Source organism: Chiloscyllium plagiosum, chromosome 20 (genome assembly GCF_004010195.1).
Source record: "Chiloscyllium plagiosum isolate BGI_BamShark_2017 chromosome 20, ASM401019v2, whole genome shotgun sequence".
Classification (NCBI taxonomy): Eukaryota; Metazoa; Chordata; class Chondrichthyes; order Orectolobiformes; family Hemiscylliidae; genus Chiloscyllium; species Chiloscyllium plagiosum.
The window spans coordinates 63,248,483-63,267,361 of record NC_057729.1 but is presented as its reverse complement, the minus strand read 5'-3'; positions in this window follow the sequence as shown (position 1 = coordinate 63,267,361).

Genomic DNA, 18,879 nt, shown 5'->3' with positions numbered 1-18,879 from the left:
AAGCGGTGTCCTGCAGGGTTCAGTGTTGGGGCCGCAGCTGTTCACGTTATATATTAATGATCTGGATGAAGGGACTGGGGGCATTCTAGCAAAGTTTGCCGATGATACAAAGTTAGGTGGACAGGCAGGTAGTACTGAGGAAGTGGGGAGGCTGCAGAAGGATCTAGACAGTTTGGAGGAGTGGTCCAGGAAATGGTTGATGGAATTCAATGTGAGCAAATGTGAGGTCTTGCACTTTGGAAAAAAGAATAGAAGCATGGACTACTTTCTAAATGATGAGAAAATTTGTAAAGCCAACCTTCAGAGGGATCTGGGAGTGCTACTTGAGGAATCTCTGCAGGTTGAGTCCGTGATTAAGAAAGTGAATGCAATGTTGTCATTTATCTCAAGAGGGTTGGAATATAAGAGCACTGTTGTGCTACTGAGACTTTATAAAGCTCTGGTTAGGCCCCATTTGGAGTATTGTGTCCAGTTTTGGTCCCCACACCTCAGGATGGACGTACTGGCACTGGAGCGTGTCCAGCGGTGATTCACACGGATGATCCCTGGAATGGGTAGGTCTAACATATGAGGAATGGCTGAGGATCCTGGGATTGTATTCATTGGAGTTTAGGAGATTAAGGGGAGATCTAATAGAAACTTACAAGATAATACATGGCTTGGAGAGGGTGGACGCTAGGAAATTGTTTCCGTTAGGATAGGAGACTAGGACCCGTGGACACAGCCTTAGAATTAGAGGGGGTCAATTCAGAACAGAAATGCAGCGACATTTCTTCAGCCAGAGAGTGGTGGGCCTGTGGAATTCATTGCCGCAGAGTGCAGTGGAGGCCGGGACGCTAAATGTCTTCAAGGCAGAGATTGATAAATTCTTGATGTCACAAGGAATTAAGGGCTACAGGGAGAATGCGGGTAAGTGGAGTTGAAATGCCCATCAGCCATGATTGAATGGCGGAGTGGACTCGATGGGCCGAATGGCCTTACTTCTGCTCCTATGTCTTATGGTCTTAAATGAAAGCCCGTGTGTAACTGTTTAGTTATACATGAAAGATCCCATGGCACAATGTTAAAGAATGTGGTGTATATGGACTTCAGTAAGGCATTTCATAAGGTTCCACACAGTAGGCTATTGTACAAAATACAGAGTTTTGGGATTGAAGGTGATTTAGCGGTTTGGATCAGAAATTGGCGAGCTGAAAGAACTCAGAGGGTGGTGGTTGATGGGAAATGTTCATCCTGGAGCTCAGTTACCAGTGGTGTGCCGTAGGATCTGATTTGGGGCCACTGCTGTTTGTCATTTTTATAAATGACCTAGATGAAGGTGTAGAAGGATGTGTTAGCAAATTTGCACATGACACTAAGGTAGACAGATAGTGCTAAAGGATGTTATGGGTCACATAGGGACGTAGATAAGTTGCAGATCTGGGCTGAGAAGTGGCAAATGGAGTTTAATGCGGAAAAGTGTGAGGTAGGTCACTTCAGAAGAAATAACAGGAATGCAGAGTACTGGGCTAATGGTAAGATTCTTGGCAATGTAGATGAACAGAGAGATCTTGGTGTCTCGGTGCATAAATCCCTGAAAGTTGTCACTATGGTTGATAGGGTTGTTAAGAAGGCATGTGGTGTTTTGGTGTTTATTGGTAGGGGGATTGAGTTTTGGAGCCATGAGGTCATGCTTCAGCTGTACAAGACACTGGTAAAGCCACAACTGGTGGATTGCATACAGTTTCAGTCACTACATTATGGGAAGGATGTGAAAGCTTTGGAAAAGTTTCAGAGGAGATTTACTAGGATGTTGCCTGGTATGGAAGGTAGGTTTTACAAGGAAAGGCTGAAGGAACTGAGGCTGTTTTCATCGGAGAGAAGAAGGTTGAGAGGTGACTTAATCGAGACATATAAGATAATCAAAAGATTAAATAGGGTGGACAGTGAGACCCTTTTTCCTCGGATGGTGGAGGCTAACACAAGGGGGCATAGCTTTAAATTGAGAGGTGATAGATTTAGGCAAATATCAGGGGTAGTTTCTTTACTCAGAGAGTAGTAGGGGTGTGGAACGGCCTGTTTGCAACAGTAGTGGACTCGCCGACATTAAGGGCATTTAAATGGGCATTGGACATACATTTGGATAATAATGGAAGGTGTAGGTTAGATAGACATCAGATTAATTTCACATTGAGGGCCAAAGGGACTGTACTGTGCCTTAACGTTCTATGTTTTATGTTCTAAGAGCTCATGCGGTTGGAGGGAATATACCAGAATTAACTGGGGATTGTTTAAAGGACAGATCATTCTCAGGTTGTCAGGGTATGACCAGTGGGTACTGTAAGCATCGATCCTTGGACCCCAACTATTCACAGTAAAAATGGAAATTTCTAGAGAAACTCAGCAGGTATGGTAGCATTTTAAGAAAGAAAGCGGACAAAATATTTCAAATCCAGTGACCCTTCTTCAGAATCGATAGTTGCTAGAAAAAGGTGGTATATATGTTGAATGTATATATGCTATAAAGTGGCATATATGCTGAAGATAATGAAAAGGAATGAGTGAATAGGTGGAGATAGACCCGAGAGAGAGAGAAAACAACAGTTAAGTAGAGAAAGGGATGGATATTGGGGAGTCAGGGAGAAAGAAAAGCTGAGAAAGGGGACTGTAAGTAGGTGAGAATGGATTGGCTATGCTAGAAACAGTTCATGTGATGAGAGGGACTTGGGGTGTGTGGGGCTTGGGGTAAAGGACATGGAGGACAATGCTCAGGTTCTAAAATTATTGAACTGAATATTGAGTCCTGAAGGCTACAGGGCCCCCAAGCACAAAATGAGATGCTCTTCACAATCTATATCAATCGTTTAGATGTTGGGATCGTTTGTGATGTCTCCAAGTTTCAGATGATACAGGGAGTTGTGAGGAGGATTCAAAAAGAGGCTTGAGGGGGATTTAGAAAATAAAATAGAGAAGTGCTGAAGAAACTCAGCAGATCTGGTAGTATCTGTAGAGAGAGAAACAGAGTTAACATTTGGGTTCAGCGACCCTTGGTCAGACAGGGGAGTTAGACAGACTGAGTCAATGGGTAAGAACATGGCACATGGGTTATAACGCAGATAAATGTGAGGTTATTCACTTTGGTTGCAGGGATGAAGGTGAAAAGTATTTTGTAAAGGCAAAGAGATTGCAAAGTATCGATGACCAAAGGGACTAAGATGTCGTTGTTCATAAATTACTGAAAACTCACATGCAGGTCCAACCAGCAATTCAGAAAACAATCAGTAAATTAGTCTTCATTGAAGAAGTCTTGTTTCAACTATAAAAACTTCTCCTGATACCACTCCTGGAGTATTTTGTGCAGGTTCAGTCCCCTTACCGAAAGAAAGTTAGATTTTCCAACTTAGAGGGAGTACCACAAAGGATCACCAGACTGACCCCTGGGATAATAAGACTGTCCTATCCAAAGAGATTGAGAAAACTATGTCTATTACCTGGAGTTACGAAGAATGAAAGAAGATTCATAGAAACCCATAAGATTAGATTAGATTACTTTACAGTGTGAAAACAGGCCCTTCGGCCAAACAAATCCACACCGACCCGCCGAAGCGCAAACCACCCATACCCCTACATTTACCCCTTACATATGCCCTCAGTCGCCTGAGTTCTTAAAGGAATAGACAGGGTTAATGCAGAAATGTTGTTTCCCCTGGAAGACTGGAGGATAGCAAATATTGTTCCTTTGGTTAAAAACCCGAGAAATGGACTCAGAATAACACCATTTGGGACTAAGATGGGAAGGAATTGCTTTGCCCAGATGGCTGTGGAAACTCAATCATTAAGTTTAAGGCAACAATTGATGGAATTCTACTTATTAATGACATCAAGTGATATGGGGATAGTGTGAGAAGATGACATTGAGGTAGCTGATCAGCCATTATCTAGAATGGTGGTGTAGCCTCAAGAGGCTGAATGGTCTCCTGTTCCCATGCTCATATATTCCTAATCAGTTTCTCTTCAGTGAACTTCTGCATTCACTCAATGCACTTTGTTTAGTTAATTTCTCTCAGTGAGACTCTGAAATAAATTGTGAACACAACTCACTTTTTTTCTTAATCTGGGTTCCTCAAATTCATCTTTCACAGCCTTCTGTTTCTCAAGCTTTGCTTTTGTTCGTATTAAGCTACTCAGGATTCTTTTCCTTTACCCTGCTTATTTTTATTTTCTCCGTGAGACTGTATTATTCCTGTTACAGCACTATTTCTGACTGAAAGAAACCTGCTCACTTTGCCTTATTTTCTGTTTTTGTTTCCTCTTTCTGGCTCCTCCGGTGTGATAGGACACATTATTGCTGAGTAGTTTCTTTTTCTCTCCTACCTTTATGTTTAATGCAACAATCTGTAAATCCCTCAATAAGAAATGTATGTAGCAGCAGACTTCAGGCATCCTGGCAGCATGCACAAAGCAAATCTCAAATGGAGCTAAATCTATGCCCTTCTTTTCTTAACATACACATATCTAACTACAAATCAAACTTAAAACTCTACATTCTAATACCTTTAGAATCCAGGTTTTCAAAAATTAGTAAGAATATAATGAACCTTTGCCACACTTTTTTTTCTGCTGTTTTCACTCACCAGAATATTGCTAGTTCACCACAAGTATGTGAAATATCCCAAGGATCTTTCTCTTGCCCTTTCCCCACTCTAGCTCTGTAATCAACGTCTTCTGACATCACATTCTCCCTTTGAAGTCTTCCTTTTACAGCTGTGTTCCTTTCATACTGTATTAACTTCCAACACAAGCAGAAATAGAAATTGCTGGAAATGTTCAACAGGACTGGCAGCATCTGTGAAGAGAAATCAGAGTTAATGTTTCAGTCGAGTGACCCTCATAACAGAGTCAGAAGTCACATGACATCAGGATGCGGAGATGCTGGTGTTGGACTGGGATGAACAAATTTTAAATAAACCTGTTGAAATATCACTTGGTATCATGTGTAAAAATTACACAACATCAGGTTAAAATCCAACAGGTTTATTTGGAGGCACTAACACTATTATTTCAGTTGCAAGGCACAGTAATCTTTTGCGATAAATTCTGTGTCTTATGATCTTATACTCCATAGCTACCTGATGAAGGAGCAGTGTTTAAAAAGCTAGTGCTTCCAACTTTCATGTAAAGTTCTCCAACTCCTTATGTGCTGGAACGTCCTTTATCTACATCTGGCTTCTCTGGGAAGCCAGGGAGGAGATTGCAGAGCCTTTGGCTTTGATCTTTATGTCATCATTGTCTACAGGAGTAGTGCCAGAAGACTGGAGGATAGCAAATGTTGTTCCCTTGTTTAAGAAGGGGAGTAGGGACAACCCTGATAATTATAGATCAGTGAGCCTTAATTCAGCTGTGGGTGAAGTGTTGGAAAGTGTTATAAGTGATAGTCTTTATAATAATCTAAAGAGGAATATGTTGATTAGGCTTAGTCAATATGGCTTTGTGAAGGCTAGGTTGGGCCTCACTAACCTGGGTGAGGGTAAAGTGGTTGATGTGATGTATATGAATTTCAGTCAGGTGTTTGGTAAGATTCCCCATGGTAAGCTATTGCAAAAAATAGGGTTAGATAGGGTGGACAGTGAGAGCCGTTTTCCTTGGATGGTGATAGCTATCATGAGGGGACATCACTTTAAATTGAGGGGTGATAGATAAAGGAGAGATGTCAGAGGTAGTTTCTTTACTCAGAGAGTAGTCAGGGCGTGGAATGCGCTGCCTGCAACAGTAGTAGACTGGGCAACTTTAAGGGCATTTCGATGTTTATTGGATAAACATCTGGATGAAAATGGAATAGTGTAGGAGAGATGGGCTTCAGATTGGTTCCACAGATCAGTGTAACATCAGGGCCGTAGGACCTGTACTGTGCTGTAATGTTTGATGTTCTGTGGATGTGACAAGTTCTCAAATATAGCTCTCTAGCTTAGTGCCTGAGATTTCTCTTTTCAAATGAGCGCACTGATATTAGAGTCATGTTATCAATTCATCATTGCGACTTACATGAGAAAGAGATTGAGGAAATTCATTATCCCTCAATATAGCCACTGTACCTCAGTCACTCAAAATGCCAAGAAACTTCTCAAAAGCGAGTCCAATCTGGAGTCAGTATGTGGGAGACTAAACTGATTAATCAAAAAGATATTAAGCAAAAAGCAACAGAGAGGCAAAAAAGTTTGGAGGGAACTTCAGTGCTTCGTGTTGAGATGTGGAAGGGGTAATTGTCATTGAGATGGGGTGAGGAGGAAGTGAAGGTTAGAATTCAGCAAGAGTTGTCCAGTTTCACTACAGGAAAGACACAGGGAGCCACAATGTCAATGAAAGCTTTGAACAGAAGGATAAGAATTTCACCAAACAACTGAATATGCGATGGGAGTAAGGATATTGCAAAGCCTATCCAAGAAAGGAATGAATAATGAATGTCGTGCTCAAGTCCAATTGCTGTGGCCTGGTTCTGAAATGTCCTTGAGTTTTCATTGGTATTCTTCAGATTCATTAACATGAATAAATATGGGATTCACAACATGTGCCAATTGCTCAATGTTCAGCTGAAAAGGACTGTGTTCATCAATGAACCATCATGAGCTGCCTTCCTGCCAAAATAATTACCGAATACTCTGCAATCAACAGCCATTGAGGATCTAAATTACGAGGTATTAAAATTACACAACTGTCTTTCACAAATTTGTTCTTTAAAATAGATCTGGCTGCTGTCACTTATAAAGATCCAGAGCTTACACTTCCCAAGAAGAGATGAAAGCAGCAAAGTACATGCGTTCACAGGATGAGGGTGTTACAGGCTGGGCCTGGCATTTCTTGCCCATTGCTATTTGCCTAAAGGGTAGTTAAGAGTCAACCACATTGCTGCAGGTCTGAAGTCATACGGGCTCTGACTGGATAAGAGCAAGAAATCCCTTTCTGCTAAAAGACATTTGTGAACCAGATGGGATTTAACAACAGCTGACAATGAACACATGGTCCCTATTGGACAAGCATTAAGATTAATTTTCACCATCTACCACGATGCAATTGAACGTATGCTGTCAGAAGATTAGCCTGGGGTTCATAGATTATTACCCTCAATGACATTACCACTATACCACTGCCTCCCAACACAAAACCAGCAGCTGATCTATTCAGTATATTTTCAGGTTGCACCAATTAACTTGATTTCAACATCTTATCCTGAGTGTTCACCCTTAAAAATATCTCACTCTAGAGTGCCTCAATTCTGAACATTACAACACAATACTTGCAAATTTGAAATTGACCTTTCTTGGAAATGCCAGATCAGACAGCTTCAACAACTTTCCCGAAGCCTTTCACATCGATCTCAAAAGGTTAAATCCTTTGCCAGACTGCAGAGCTCCATGCCAACGTCCTTCAATGACCTGGAAAAGAACAAATTGTTTTAGCTATTAACAAATCCCATCATCACCATGTTGACTCAAGAATTGTAATAAATTCACCAAATGCTAAATTGAAGTTAAACTAGAAATGCCATTAATTTGAAACCCCTCAAACATATTAGGCTTGCATCGTGCTATCAATTGGAATTGTTTTTCTCTATTTATAGGGTCGACATTTCAATGCAATCCTAGCCAAAAGGATGACAGCTTTGCTGCCCGATCTCTAATAACTCTGCATGGCCTCTGTTGAGTTCAAATTCAGTGAAGGTCAAAAGTAGAAAATAGTTGGAAACAAAATCATAGATTTCTGGAAAACTCAGCAAATCTAGCAGCATCTGTGGAGAGAAAACAGAGTTTACCTTTCAGGTCTTGAGGGATGCTGTAGGAGGGAGAGGTTCAGATTTTTTAGACATTGGGATCGTTTCTGGGGAAGGTGGGACTATTACAAAAGGGACAGTCTACACCTGAACCAGACCGGAACCAATGTCCTTGGGGGAGTTTTTGCAACCACTATTGGGGAGGGTTTAAAATAATGTGGCAGGGGCTGGGAACCAGAAGAGAAGACTAGTTGACAGCGAGGTGGAAACTGGAGACTGTAAGAATCATGAAGATAGCATTAATAAAGGGAAGAGTAGGCAGAGAGAAGATAAACACAAAAGAACTGGTGGCCTGAAATGCATCTACTTTAATGCAAGGAGTATAGTGTGTAAGGCAGATGAACTTCGGGCTTGGATTGGTGCCTAGGAGTATGACATTATTGCAACCACAGAGACTTGGTTGAAGGAAGGGCATGATGATTGGCAACTAAATGTTCCAGGATATAGACACTTCAGACAGGACAGGGAGGGAAGTAAAAGTTGGGGGAGGAGTTTCATTGCTGGTTAAGGTTAATATCACGGCTGTGTTAAAGGAGGACACCATGGAGGGTTTGAGTAGTGAAGCATAATGGGTGGAGCTGAGAAATAAGAAGGGTGCAGTTACATTGTTGGGGCTGTATTACAGGCCTCCCAACAGTGAGCGTGAGGTAGAATAACAAATAAGTAAACAGATTATGGAAAGATGTAGAGGCAACAGCTTGGTGGTGATGGGAGATTTTAATTTTCCAAACATTGACTGGGATACACTTAGCGTCTGAGGTCTGGGTGGAGCAGAATTTGTAAGAAGCGTCCAGGAGAGTTTTCTAGAGCAGTATGTCAATAGTCCGATGAGGGAAGGGACCATATTGGACATGGTACTGGGGAACGAGCCAGGACAGGTGGTAGAAGTTGCAGTGGGGGATTTCTTTGGAGACAGTGACCACAATTCTCTAAGTTTTAGAATACTCATAGATAAAGATGAGAGTGGTCCAAATGGAAGTGTACTAAACTGGGCCAAAGCCAATTATATCAAAATTAGTCAGGAGCTGGGAAATATGGATAGGACAAAGCTATTTGTAGGGAAGTCCACATTTGATACATGGGAGGCTTTCAAAGATAGGTTAAAGATAGTGCAGGATAGGCATGTCCTGTTGAAAGCAAAGGATAGGAAAGACAAGATTTGTGAACCGTGGATGACAAGAGAAATGGTGCGACTAACCAAGAGGAAAAGGGAAGTGTACATAAGGTCCAGGCAGCTAAGAACAGAATGGGCCCTGGAGCAATATCGGGAGAGCTGCCTGGACTTGCCTTATGAAGAAAGGTTGAATAAGCTCGGACTTTTCTCTCTGGAGAGAAGGAGGAAGAGAGGAGACCTAATCGAGGTGTCCAAAATAATCAAGGAAGAGATGGAGTCAATAGCCAGAGACTTTTCCCCAGGGCAGGATTGACAGGTACGAGGAGTCATAATTTGAAGATATTAGGATGAAGGTATAAAGGAGACATCAGAGGTAGGTTCTTTATGCAGAGAGTTGTAAATGCATGGAATACATTGCCAGCGGTGGTGGTGGAAGCAGAGTCATTGGGGACATTTAAGTGACTGCTGGACATGGTCATGGATAGTAGTGAGTTGAGGGGTGTGTAGGTTAAGTTATTATATTCTACATTAGGATTAAACATTGGCACAATATTGTGGGCCAAAGGGCCTGTTCTGTGCTGTACTTTTCTATGTTCTAGTAGGACCAGTCTTAAACGAGGAATCAAGCGGGCTAAAAGGGGTCATGAAATAACTTTAGCGAGCAGAATTAGGGAGAATCCCAAAGCCTTTTATTCTTATATAAAAAGCAAGCGTGTAACTAGAGAAAGGATTGGTCCACTAAAGGATAATGAAAGAATCGTGTGTGGCGAACCTGAGAGAATGAGTGAGATTCTGAACGATTACTTTGCATCAGTGTTCACTGAGGAAAGGGACATGATGAATGTTGAGATCAGAGATAGAAGTTCAATTACTCTGGATCATGTTGACATAAGGAGGGAAGATATGTTGGTAGGTTAGAGATTATTAAGGTAGACACATCCTCGAGACCAGATGGGATCTATCCCAGGTTGTTGAGGGAGGCGAGAGAGGAAATAGGTGGGGCCCTGACAGATATCTTTGTAGCATCCTTAAACACAGGTGAGGTGCCAGAGAACTCAAGGGTTGCTCATGTTGTTCCTCTGTACAAGAACAGTAGTAGGAATATTTTGGATAACTACAGACCACTGAGCCTGACATCAGTGGTGGGAAAGTTGCTGGAGAAGGTACTGAGGGATAAAATCTATTTATATTTGGAAAATAATGGGCTTATCAGTGTTAGATAACATGGTTTTGTGCAGGGGAGATCGTGCCTTACCAACTTAATAGTTCTTTAAGGAAGTGACCAAGTTGATAGATGAAGGAAGGGCTGTAGATGTGATATATGTGTACTTTAGTAAAGTGTTTGATAAGGTTTCCCACGGTAGACTAATGGTGAAAGTGAAGTCACATGGTGTGCAGGATGTTCTAGCTAGGTGGATAAAGAACTGGTTGAGCAACAGGAGACAGAGAGTAGTAGTTGAATGGAGTTTCTTGAAATGGAGAAAGGTGACCAGTGGTGTTCCACAGAGGTCAGTGCTGAGGCCACTGTTGTTTGTAATATACATAGATGATCTGGAAGAGGGCACTGTTGGTATGATCAGCAAGTTTGCAGATGACACAAAGATTGGTGCAGTAGCAGAAAGCATAAGGGAGTGTCAGAGAATACAGGAGGATATAGATAGACTGGAGAGTTGGGCGGAGAAGTGACAGATGGAGTTCAATCCAGACAAATGTGAGGTGATGCACTTTGGGAAGTCTAATTCTCGAGTGAATTATACAGTAAATGGAAGAGACTTGGGAAAAGTTGATGGGCAGAGAGATCTAGGAGTGCAGGTCCATTGTACCCTGAAGGTTGCTGCACAGGTGGATAGAGTGGTCAAGAAGGCATATGATATGCTAGCCTTCATTGGACAGGGTATTGAGTATAAGAGCTGGCAAGTCGTTAAAAGTGTCCAAGACCGCATTTAAAAAACTGTGTACAGTTCTGGGCGCCACATTACCAAAAGGATGTGGACGCTTTGGAGAGGGTTCAGAGAAGGTTTACGAGGATGTTGCCTGGTATGGAAGGTGCTAGCTATGAAGAGAGGTTGAGTAGGTTAGGATTGTTTTCATTAGACAAAAAGAGATTGAGGGGGAGACCTGATTGAGATTTACAAAATCATGAAGGGTATAGACAGGGTGGATAGAGACAAGCTTTTTACCAGGGTGAAGGATTTAATAACGAGAGGTCACGCTTTCAAGGTGAGAGGTGAAAAGTTTAAGGGGGATACATGCAGCAAGTACTTCACACAGAGGGTGGTAGGTGTCTGGAGCACGTTGCCAGCTGAGTTGGTAGAGGCAGGCACGGTAGATTCATTTAAGATGTGTCTGGACAGATGCATGAGTAGGTGGGGAGCAGAGGGATACAGATGCTTAGGAATTGGGTGACAGGTTTAGACAATACATTTGGACAGGCTCAGGCTTGGAGGGCCTAAGGGCCTGTTCCTGGGCTGAAAATTTTCTTTGTTCTTTGTTCTTTGTAAGTCCAGTGACCCTTCTTCAGATCTGATTGTAGCTGGGAAATAGTAAGAAATTCAGCTTAACCTAACACATCACTCACTCAGTGAGGAAAATGGGCATAGGAAAGTGTAAAGAAATCATAAAGGATGATTTTCCAAGTAATATAAATTTCCTGGTGTATACCCGAAACGTCGATTCTCCTGTTCCTTGGATGCTGCCTGACCTGCTGCGCTTTTCCAGCAACACATTTTCAGCTCTGATCTCCAGCATCTGCAGCCCTCACTTTCTCCTCTTTTCTAACTGCCTCAATATAGGAAGTACTTTGAAACTTATTAACTTTATATGTGTTGAACTGAATGTCAGCTTATTTTTTTTTACATTTCAGTGAGTTCCTCAGGGTAGTGTCCCAGGCTCAACCATCTTCTGCTGCTTTATCAATGACCTTCCCTCCTTCATAAGGTCAGAAGAAGGAATGTTCGCTGAAGATTGCACAATATTCAACACCATGCGCAACTCTTCAGATACTGAAGCAGTCCATGTTTAAATGTAACGAGACATCAAGGCTTGGGCTGAAAAATGTCAAGTGACTTTCTTGCCACACAGTGTGCGGCAATCACCATTTCCAGCACAAGAGAATCTAACTATTGCTCCATGGCATTCAATGCCAGCACCATTGCTGAATCCCATATCAACATCCTTAGGGGTTGCCATTGATCAGAAACTGGTCCAGACTAGTCGTATAAAAACAGTCACTACAAAAGCCTTTACCTCTTCCAATCTTGTGTGTTGTATTCACTGTCCCCAATGTGGCCTATTCTGCTTTGGAGAAACCAAACATAGACTGAGTCGTCACTTTGTGGAACACCTCGGTTCATGTGCAGGCATGAGCCCACCCTTCCTGTAGCCAGTCGTTTTAACATTCCCACAGTGTCTGTCCTCAGCACGCTGCAGTGTTCCAGTGAATCACAGAGCAAACTGGAGGAACAACATCTCATCTTCAGACCAGGCACTTCACAGTCTTCTGGGGTCAATATTGAGTTCAATACCCTCAGATTGTGAACACATTCCTTACTTTTCTTTTGGCTTCACTTGTTACATTCTTTGTCACCCTCTCTCCCTCTCCCCCACCTCAGTGGGACAGCCCATTCTTTTCAGCCTGACAGTTAGACAACCCATTGCTCTCCAACACATCTCATGCACATCCCGCACCTCCACCCTCAAACCCCTCCACGCCCCCCTACAACCCACCCTCCCATCCTGGCACCTTCTCCTGCCATCGCAGGAATTGCAGAACCTGTGCCCACACCTCCTCCCTCACCTCCATCCAAGGCCCCAAAGGAACCTTCCACATCCATCAAAACTTCACCTGCACATCCACCAACATTATTCATTGTATCCGTTGTTCCTGATGCGGTCTCCTCTACATTGGGGAGACTGGGCGCCTCCTAGCAGAGTGCTTTAGGGAACATCTCCAGGACACTCGTACCAATCAACCCCACCGCCCCGTGGCCCAACATTTCAACTCCCCCTCCCACTCTGCCGAGGATATGCAGGTCTTGGGCCTCCTCCACCACCATTCCCTCACCACCCAACGCTTGGAGGAAGAATGCTTCATCTTCCACCTTAGAAAACTTCAACCCCAAGGCATCAATGTGGACTTCACCAGTTTCCTCATTTCCCCTCCCTCACCTTAACTCAATTCCAACCTGCCAGCTCAGCACCATCCTCATGACTTGTCCAACTGCCAATCTTCCTTCCCAACTATCTGCTCCACCTTCCTCTCTGATCTATCACCATCATTCCCACCCCTATCCAACTATTGTATGCTTTGCTACCTTCTCTCCAGCCCCACCTCCCTCCCATTTATCTCTCCACCCCCGAGGCTCCCTGCTTTCATTCCTGATGAAGGGCTTTTGTCTGAAACTTCGATTTTCTTGCTCCCCGGATGCTGCCTGACCTGGTGTGCTTTTCCAGCATCACTTTAATCGAGACTCTCATTGCCAGCATCTGCAGTCCTCACTTTTGCCTAACCCATTGTTCTGCCATTCTCACATTCTGATCACTTAATCTGCACTATCAGCACCCTTTCTCCCCCAGAACTCTAACACACCCCTTCCACTATTGAATAAATGTTATCCCCTTCCACACTTCACTTCAGCTGTGATGAAGAGTCACCAAAACTCGAAATGTTAACTCGCTCTCTCTCCTCGGATGTTGCCTGACCTGTTGTGATCTCCAGCATTTTTTTGTTTTCAGTTGAATACTTGGGACATTGGCACCAGTATTAGGGAAGGAGGGAGCTGTTTCAATGGGACAGACTCCACCTGAATCACATTGGGACCATCATCTTGGCAAAATGCATAACTAGGGCTGTAGATAGGGCTTAAGCTAAGTAACGTGGAGGTGCCAGTGTTAAACTGGGGTGGACAAAGTCAGAAGTCACATGACACAAGGTTGTACTGTTTGACTATAACCTGGTGTTGGGTGACTTCTGACTTTAAACTAAATAGCACAGGAATGGGAGGATGTTCAGTTGTAAGGAAAATTTTGGAAAAAGATAAAGTAGTTGGGGTGGGGGTGTGGAAGGCTCAGCAGAGGTTATTAAAGTTTCCAGAACAAGTAATAAGAAGGGAATATGGAAAGGATCAGGAAACTAACTTTAGGGACAGCAGGTAAAGGGGGAATGATGAGCGGGGTGGGGTGGGGGGGGGCGGCGGGGGGGCGGAAAGCAGTCAATACAGGACTGAGGGTGGTGTATTTGAATGTATGCAGTATATGAAACAAAGTAAATGCGTCCATAGCACAGATTGAAATGGGTAGGTATGAGGTTGTGGGTATCACAAAGATGTGAGGGTGGTGGGCGTTTGGAACGCGTTGCCAGCAGAGGTGGTAGAGAATGACACGGTAGATTCATTTAAGATGTGTCTGGACAGATGCATGAGTAGGTGGGGAGCAGAGGGATACAGATGCTTAGGTGTTGGGCGATGGGTTTAGACAGTACATTTGGATTGGCTCAGGCTTGGAGGGCCGAATGGCCTGTTCCTGGGCTGTAAAGTTTCTTTGTTCTTTGTTCTGTTAGGGCTGAGAGGACAGTGGAGCAGCAATAGCGGGAGTTTCTGGGGTTAGTTCACAAGGCACAGCAGAAATTCATTCCAAGGAAGAAGAAACAAATGAAGGGGAGGATGAGGTAACCGTGGCTGATAGGGGAACTCAGGGACAGCAGAAAAGCAAAAGAAACTGTATCCAATGTGGTGATGACAAGTGGGTTTGGGAAACATTTAAAAACCAGCAGAGGTTAAAAAAATGAAGGTGGGAAAATGAAATGATGGATTAAGTTAGCTAACAAGATAAATGAAGATTGCAAGAGTTTTTAAATGTATAAAAGGTAAAATGGAGGCAAGAGTGGACATTGGACCACTGGAAAATTAGGCGGGAGAAGTAGTGATGGGGAACAAAGACAAAGCAGAGAAGGTGACTCGTTCGTTGATAATAGTGATTGGAACCAGGTGGATCTCGTTGAATATGAGGTCCTTGTTTGTGGTTGTTAACCTGGGCCAATCAGGAAAACCCTGGCTAACCAATATTAACAGGGGATTCAGAGTCCCCACTTCAGTTTAAGGGAGTGACTTGGTGTTACAGTAAGTATGTTCCTGATACTGCAAAAAAAAAAAAAAAAAATCTGTATTAACAGGAGATTAGAATCTTCGCAGTCGAGGGGACTGACTCTGAGCTGGCTGGTCACAGCCAGTTTACTGTGCACAACTAAATAATGGGTGCCTTAGTGATAAAATGCTAGTCTCTGTGCAGTCATTTCACTGAATATTATCTTCACAATGGAAGACACCAGCAGCAGACCAGAACTTTGAGAGTCAGGAGACAGAGGTGAATATAGTTGTTATCATTAAGAAGAAGGTGCTGGGGAAGTGGAAAGGTCTGAAGATGGATAAATCACTTGGACCAGATGGGCGAGCCCCCAGAATGCTAAAGGAGAGGGCTGAGAAGATTGTGGAGACATTGATGATCTTTCAGGAATCATTGGAGTCAGAAGGCTGGAAAATGGTGAATGTCCCTGTCTAAGAAGGAAGGGAGGGAGGCAGAAGACAGGAAGCTATAACTGGTTAGCTTGACCTCCAGTCATTGGTAAGATTTTAGAGTCCATTATGAAGGGTGATATTGTAGAGTACTTGGTAAAGTTGGGCTGAGTCAGCATAGGAGTGCTGGGTCATGCGGAGGTCATACCTGACAAATCTGTTTACCTTCTCAAAGAAGTAAAGTGAACAAGTTAGACAACAGAGGGCCAATGGATCTGTTTCAAAGATTAGATTAGATTACTTAGTGTGGAAACAGGCCCTTCGGCCCAACAAGTCCACACCGACCCGCCAAAGCGCAACCCACCCAGACCTATTCCCTTACATTTATCCCTTCACCCAACACTATGGGCAATTTAGCATGGCCAACTCACCTGATCTGCACATCTTTGGTTTATGGGAAGAAACCGGAGCACCCGGAGGAAACCCACGCAGACATGGGGAGAATGTGCAAACTCCACACAGTCATTCACCTGAGCAGGAACTGAACCCGGGTCTCTGGCGCTGAGAGGCAGCAGTGCTTTGTTTTCAGAAGGTCTTTGCCCTCAGGTGCACAATCACCTGATGAAGGAGCGTCACTCCGAAAGCTCGTGTGCTTCCAATTAAACCTGTTGGAGTATAACCTGGTGTTGTGATTTTTAACTTTGTACACCCCAGTCCAACACTGGCATCTCCAAATCATGACTATTTTCCCATGCAATTCCAAGTTCATTTTGAGAATACAAGAGCAGAGATGGACTTTTGGTCTTGGGTCTGGTCAGAACACATTTGGAATATTGTGAGCAGTTCCAAACCCAATTCCTAAGGAAGGATATGCTAGCTTTGGGGGGGGTTAAAAGAGCCCAGCGTGAAGGGCTTGTCATATGAGGAGCAGTTGAGGATGCTGGGTTTCACTAATTGGAGAGATACCTCCTCAGAGTGAAGGGATGATCCTTTAGAACAGAGATGGAGGAACTTCTTCAGTCAGCGGGTAGTGAATTTGTGGAGCTTATTGTCACAGAGGGCTGTGGAGGCAGAATCATTGTGTCTTTAAGACAGGGATTCTTGATTAGTAAGGGAGTCAAGGTTTCCAGGGAGAAGGCAGGAGAATAGGGTTGATAAACATATCAGCCATGATTGAATGGTGGAGCGAATGCGATGGGTCAAAATATTTTTTTTCTCTTCTGGGATGTGGGTGTCTCTACCTGGGCCAGCATTTATTGCCCATCCCTAGTTGCCCATTGAAGATGGGGGTGAGCTGCCTTCTTGAACCTCTGCAGCCCACCTGCTGGGGTTGACCTGCAATGCCATTAGGGAGGGGATTCTCTTCCTATATCTAATCGTCTTCTCTTCATCTAGAAGGACAAGAGTATGGGACCACCACCTGCAAGTTCCCCTTCAAGCCAGTCACAATCCTGACTTAGAATTATACTGTCATTCCTTCACTGTCAGTTGGTCAAAATCCCATAACTCCCTCTTTCACAAGATCATTGGTGTCCCCACATATCATAGAGTGTCATGGTTCAAGAAGTTAAAAATCACAACACAAGCCCAGCAGGTTTATTTGAAGCACTAGCTTTTGGAGCGCTGCTCCTTCATCTAGCTACCTACTGTGCTGTGAAGAAGGCATATGATGTGTTGGATTTTATTGGTAGAGGGATTGAGTTCCAGAGCTGTGATGTCATGCTGCAACTATACAAATGCTAATGCGGCTGCACTTGGAATCTTGTGCACAGTTCTGGTCACCCCAATACAGGAAGGATGTGGAAGCATTAGAAGAAGTGCCGATGAGGTTTACCAGGATGTTGCCTGATCTGGAGGGAAGGTCCTGTGAGGAAAGGCTGAGAGACTTGTGTCTCTTCTCATTGGAGAGAAGACAATGAGACGATTTGATAGAGACATACAAGATGATCAGAGGATTAGATAGGGTAGACAGTGAAAGTCTTTTTCCTAGGGTGATAATGTCAGTTTGTACGAGAGGTATAACTACAAATTGAGGGGTGATAGATTTAAGACAGATGTCAGAGGCAGGTTCTTTACTCAGAGAGCGGTAAGGGGGTGGAATGCCCTACCTGCCAATGTAGTTAACTCAGCCACATTAGGGAGATTTAAACAATCCTTGGATAAGCACATGGATGATGATGAGATAGGGTAGGGGGATGGGCTTAGGTTAGTTCACATGTGACATGAGGGCCAAAGGGCCTGTTCTGTGCAGTATTGCTCTATGTTGTATGTTCTACTGAAGGGGCAGCGCTCCAAAAGCTAGTACTTCCTAATAAACCTGTTGGTCTATAACCTGGTATTGTGATTTTTAACTTTGTCAACCCCAGTCCACTACTAGCATCTCCTCATCATGGTTCAAGAAGGAAGTTTACCACCTCCTTCTCCATGAACAATAACTGTCATTCATTCTGAGAATGAACACATCAGTCCCTGATTGGCCAGAATGTTTCTGGCTGAGCCACAAGTGACACTGATACAGCTCACCCTCTGACATTTCCCCAACTCATTTCCCTTTCACACCACAACTGAGAATGTAAGAGCTAACATGCACTAAATGGCCTCATTCCATCTTCCCATTATCAGAAACGTCACTCCTTCATATCTTTCAAACTGAGATAACTGTCCGGAGCATCATGGCCACTCAGAAACCCTGGTTACTATGTCATGGCCGCTCAGAAACCCTGGTTACTATTTCATGGCCACTCAGAAACCCTGGTTACTATGTCATGGCCACTCAAACCCTGGTTACTATATCACCAGATGCAGAGAACTGTTGACCTAGTACCCCCTACCCTGCCAAGTTTTCCACATGGTAACTGTTTCCCCACTCCATTTCCTCCGTATCCTCCAGACTCTTTCTCTCCACTCACCCAATATCACCCTCTCAGCAGCAACGCAGAGACCTTGATTGGATCTCCCCACTCCCCCAACATTTTGTGCAGCCCCCACCCCCCACCTTCAAAAACCTTTTCTCTGTCATTTTCTTGCAACTATTAGCATCATTTGTAAATGCTGTTCCTGTGCTGTGTGCAATTCGTCATGTATTCAGCGGCCTGTTCAGTGAGTTTTTAAAATATGGGTAACACTTTAAAGTGCTTTCCATTTCTCTGTCTCTGCTTTTGATGAGTTCTCCAAGGAATACTGTGGTAAATTACCAAGGCACATTTTACCTAGCAATATGAGTGGCTGCAGGACTTTGCAACAAATCCCCTTGCGTCTGTTACAGCTCTACTGTGTCAATGTTTGCAGCATTGTATCATGTTTCTGTGTGTCAGCTTTGTTCATGTATTGGCTTGTTCTTTGTCCTCTCTATTTGAGTAAAGTATTTTGAACAATGTCCTTTTTGTTAATGATTTGCAGTTAGTGAGCACAGATCAAATACAGAAGAGGCAGAAGGAAGTGAACAGACTGCA